This window comes from Squalius cephalus, assembly GCF_949319135.1.
Source record: "Squalius cephalus genome assembly, chromosome: 24".
Taxonomy (NCBI): Eukaryota; Metazoa; Chordata; class Actinopteri; order Cypriniformes; family Leuciscidae; genus Squalius; species Squalius cephalus.
The window spans coordinates 13603797-13609588 of NC_137145.1; positions in this window are offsets into that span (position 1 = coordinate 13603797).

Below are 5792 nucleotides of genomic sequence, written 5' to 3' on the forward strand. Positions count from 1 at the left end.
CATCATCTCTCCCACTCTCACCATGCATACCTTACATGGAGCCACAGTTGGCTGGTGACACATCATTTCTGTATTTGTGATATGAATGGATTACAGAGAAGCAGTGAATGTGTGTGTTTCTGTGCTTTTGTTGTGTGTGTGTATAACGGAAAGTTCTCTGATGCTCATTCATGCTTCTGTGGCTTCTTGGCACAGGTGCAGGACACTCACCCTTATAACGGCCGTTTCTTCCCCAGAGTTTCTTTTCCTCCTTTGATCCGGGGCTCGTTTCTGCCCCCCTGGGTTTCCAATTATCACCTCCCTCCATTTCTGTCTCCCACTCATGTGTTACTAGGGTTAATGATGTGACGCTCATTTTTGTCTCGATCTAAAAAGTTATTCAAATGCAATTTGTGCGAAGCATTACTGCATTACACCACCTCAATGGTCTGATATGTTTTTAATTGCTGAATTAAATACTATTTTGTTGTTTCATTTAAAGGCTGACATATTTGGAGAAGAAATAGATAGAAAATATGAAACATATTTTCAACACAAACTCTTGATATATATATCCAAGTGGATGCTGCACACTGGTGGTGGCTGAGGAGAGATCCCCTGAAATGCATAATATGATATGAAAGCGCTATATAAATGCCTCATTCATTCATTCATTCATTCATTCACTCATATACAGTATTATACTATTTGAAAAACTTTAGTGTGAAAAGTTGGTGTGGCATCACCAAACATGCTATTTTATTGTAATGTGACAAGTAGGCTAAGCCATAAAGCGGGGAGGACTCATATAGACTGTGGTTATCAAACATTCATTTGTAAAAAAAAAACATAAACAACAAAACAAAATCATAATGACACATGTATTTGTGATGTAAGGAATGTATTGTATACTTTAGTACTTAATTAATACATTTTCAGAATTATTATTTTTTGGAACTAAATATTATAAACATTAAAAACATTTATTAAGCCAACATATATATAAAATTTTTAGAAAAAAAACGTGTGTGTTTAACTGTTTAAAACTGATTTTTAAAATATGTCTTCTGTCTTCCACTGTTGTGCTTAGTGGTGAGATAAAAAGTAAAAAAAAAATTGCAAATTACATTTTTTTTATATAATGTTAATATTAATATTCAAATGATTTACCTAGGGACCGGTTCACCCAAAATGAAAATTCTACCATTATGTCTTTGGAAACCCATGTGACTCTTTTTCATGTGAAACACAAAAGAAGTTATTTATAGCAGAAAGTCCAAACTTCTCTTTTTCGTACAATGAAAGTGAATGGTGACCACAACTGTCAGGCAAGATTTTCAGAGCAAGATTCTGACTTTAAAAAAAAATAAAATATAAATATAAAAACTTCTTCGGCCTCATCAGACTTGAAATGCTCTGTAGCTTCACAGCTCCTGATTCCCATTCACTTTCACAGTGTGGAAGATAACAGCTCAAACATTCTGATTCTCTTTTAATGTTCCACAGAAGAAAGAAAGTCATACAGGTTTGGAACCAAATAATTAAACAATGACAATTTTTTTTTTTTTTTTTTTGGTATAGTCTTTTTAATATGAAAAATCATGTTGGCATATTTGTTAATGCCCATCCAGAACCTTACTTTCCCTCTTTTTGTCTTGCAGTGTCGTCAACTAGCCCATGTGATGCTACCTGCTCATGAGTGTAACTCACCACCAAACCAGATCTGGACAGCAGAAGAGTCACACAGCTGCCTGGAGGCAAGGAAATCATATAGTCAATGCCTCAAGTTTGCCACAGTATTAGTGACTTAGAAATAGTGTGATATTTCTTATATCTCAGGTATTTTATGTCATAAAGTTTCCTCGTTTTGAATTTGTCAGAAACCCCACAATTCCATATGTTGACTAATCTCAGACTTTTGGACCACAGTTATATTTTGGCTGGTTGAGAATGCGTTTAGCTACCAATGAGCTTTTTTAACATGTTAAAATGAATTCAGCAGATTCGAAAGAACAGCCAAAAAAGGCTGCAGATTCTGTCCGGGCCTGCTTGTGATTCATGGCCCAGTTTAATGCTATTAATACTAAGGTCTTATTTCATTGAGGTCTATTTTTTTCTGAATGATAAGTGTGTGTGGTGGGGAAAGAACCTGTCAATGTTTGCGAATTTCCCTGCTGCTGCTGCTGCTGCTTACTAGTGGTTTCACACTTCTCACACCAGACATGTGGTTTAGCATTTTTTTACTATGAGTAGTACAACCTGTTCCTTTAAACACACGCTCCTCCAATCACATCCGCGTATGCGCGACACCAACGAGGAAGTGATTCTATTGACAAGGCAAAGATGGTACAGACTGATCTAGAAATGTTCTTACCATCTTCCTGCCACTCACCTCATTTATTATGTACGTATGCAGCGTTTGCGCACATTGTATTCACTGTTGTGACTTTAAACCTCAGGGCTATGTTACAGGTTGTCCTGTTATCATGTCATCTTTATATTAGAAATCTACATTTTTAAATCTAAAATTAAGACCATCAGGTGTCCCCAAAAAAATCTTACTTGTTTGAAATAATTGGAGAAAGATTATGATCTTTAGCACCCCGAGTTCTTAACCTTGCCCTAGCGTGCAGATAATAAGCCTAGTATGCGGGAATCACTGATTGGCTGATTGTAACCCCACGTAGATCTGTCTTCAGTCCAAAGGCATGTGTTGCTTTCTTAGAAAATTTTGGGGAAGTTTTGATTACAGAGAAAAACGGCGCTTCGGTTGCAAATGTTAGAAGAAATGATGAGAAGCCTCCAGTAAATGATGCTCTTGAGCTATTTTTCCACTCAGAAATGAGAAGTGCACTCGAATATCTGTGACGTCATTATCACTTCATGTCTATCAACAGGTCATGTGCAAAATAGACTTTCACCAGAACTGTTTAACAACTTTAAGACATGCAAAAGGAGCAGTGATGAGTCATATTCCAAAGCATGTATCATGAGCTGTATGTATATAAATCTCTAACCATGAATTCATAGAAATTGCCAGTTTCAGATATATAGAGATATAGATATAGAGAGAACATCAGGATGTTTGTTCCACACAGTAAATATGTTTTGCCGCATTCAGTGTTTATGATTTTGTAGTACACTCATTGTTAATGATTCATGATGTGCTGCTCTTGTAGAAATCTCTGTGAAAAATAAATATCATATTGCACTGTACAAAATGTTGTGCTTGTCAGGGTGCCGCATTTGGCACATTTGCCTGCTGCAACTGTAGTGCTTGTGGGGATGTAGGGTTGAGTTCGGCCTGCGCTATATACGCTATAAAGGCTTATGTCACTCATCTTTTCTGTTATTTTATACTGCCCTGTCTAATGAAGGCAAAGTGGCATAATAGACTCCCCTATTAAAGGTGACGTATGCAGTTTCTGTGTAACAAACACTGTGTTTCAAACACTCCATTCCATCTGTCTGCCATTGGTCAGACAAACATGTAGTTCTGCCCCAAACTCTCAACATTGGTTTTGATCAAATATACATTTTATTATATGTATCAAATACTTTTTCAAATTTGTGTTGCAGTTTTTTACATGAGCTGCCAAATATTAAATGGTAGTTAATTAAATAGTAATAACATTTCAAAGCCACAATTTGAAATTGTACAATCCTTTATTGTGCAATTATGTATGTTCATAATGTACAATTAGCAGTTTCCCTGTTTGATCACCGCAGATGAAGAAATAATGTAACAAGTGTACTTTTTCAGTGAGTAACACTTAATAAGGCTTTTTTAAATCTTTCGGAAGTTGACGGTTTGATACACTTTGAGATTAATACAAAAATAGCGTACATTCATATTTGATTCATACATTGAGATTAATACAAAGAATAATGTAGATGTTAATATTATAGTTTCAAATTACATTTAAATGCATTCAGACAAGGTCAAAAGCCTGTGTTTGTTGGGTTTCCTAAATGGATTTATTTTATACCCATCCAAAATCTTTTTTTTTTTAATTCTGAGTCTGTGCCTAACCTGTGTTATTTTCATTTGTGTAAAGCAAACCGAGAGTGAAGGCAATATGGGTCTCAAAACACCTGGCAGTGCCAGACTGTCTGCCAGGCTGCGCCCAGTCTCAGGAGACTGACGATGTCATAACTCTTGTTTTTAGCACTGTCATTGGCAGGAGAGACATTAACTACACATTATTGTGTGTGTGTTTTCACCCTCAGGGCTTTCTACGGTGAAAGGGGCAGAACTCATGCCGCATATACACACACAAACACGTGTTCCTGTCTGTTCAAAGGTGAGAGTTCTCAGGGCAAGGGTTACTTGCTTCAACACGCGCTCACACAACACCCATCCATCCATGTTGGAGGCGGTTTATCAGGGAAAGTGGAGCTCTCCTCTCCTGCAGAGCTCATCTGTTCCTGTGCCACCCTGCAAACCCCCTGTAGACATTAGTGGGCTTTCCACACTCCCCACCCAAGGGGCAGGTGGAACACACACTCACACTAACCAAACACCTCCTACTGAGTGGCATTGAATAGGACAGCTGCCCAGGAGATTAGGGCCAACTGCTTTGTGAGTAATGCAGTGTCGGCCACCATCAAAGCCAGTTGTGTTGAAGAGACAGGATGTGAGGCAGGATGTCCAGATTAAATAACAGACCTATTAATGTCAGCATGACAACAGGTCGAGAGAGGAGAAAACTCGTCTGAACTTAAGCTGTCATAATTCGATATGCCACGGAACAATGCTTTTTGATTTCGGATGAAATAATCCTAAATCACACGACTCCTTTTTTATGCGCAGTCATGTATACAGTCATAAAATGTCATTGATCATGTGCGTGTGTTCACAGGGTGTAGGGTGTGGGAATGGCGATAGGGGAGGCCCCTGCGTTCTTCACGGCCCGGGCTGCCGTGTTGTCAGGGACGGGCCCGTGTGATGAAGGCTGTGAGAAGTTTGCAGAAATGTTCCACTCAACAATGGTAAGAGCAGTCAGGTGGGTCATATCACATTTATGCCTCCCTCTCTCTCACCTTTTCATTTGACCTGCTTATTCTCTTGCTATCTTTTATTTCAGCAGTCTTTTTATTCCTCTTTTCTCTCCTGCATTCAATCCACAACCACACCCCCATGTTTCACATGATGCCTGTTTCTTGTTCTCCTTTTCTCAAAACTTCTATTGAATATTGTTAGAGGCGTTTGGTTAAACAAGCATCACTGCTAGTACTAATACTTATGGTTAGAGAATTAAACAAACTCGGCATGCAACTCGTGAATGAATGAAATTTCACATATAGCACAATCCCATAATACTCCAGGAAGAGGCATTTATCATTTACAGGCATTACCAAGGAAACCTATCACATGGTTTATCCCTCTGATTAATCTGCAACCAATAGGTGACCTGTCGCCATGGCAACTGTGATAATGACTGAGAGGAGTTTAACCACAATAGCCTCATCCACTTGTAAACACAACCAACTGTTCTGGAAACTGGTGTCAAAGAATCCCACAATCTTATGTCTTTTTATTTCACGAATTGATCAAACACTTGTTCAAAACAACACATAAGTCGTCCTGCACCGTTTGTGCTATTTGTTGAGGAGAGGTGTGCTATTACTTTTCGAAGCAAAACAATTGCATAGACTTACATTAAGGCAACCACATAGCAATGTGTTGACAACCATTCAAACAATGTAGCAATGCCATAGCAACGTGATAACCATTCAGAACATCCTAGAAATGGCATAGCAACATGCTATCAACCATTCAGGCCACCATATGGCATAGCAATGTGTTAGCC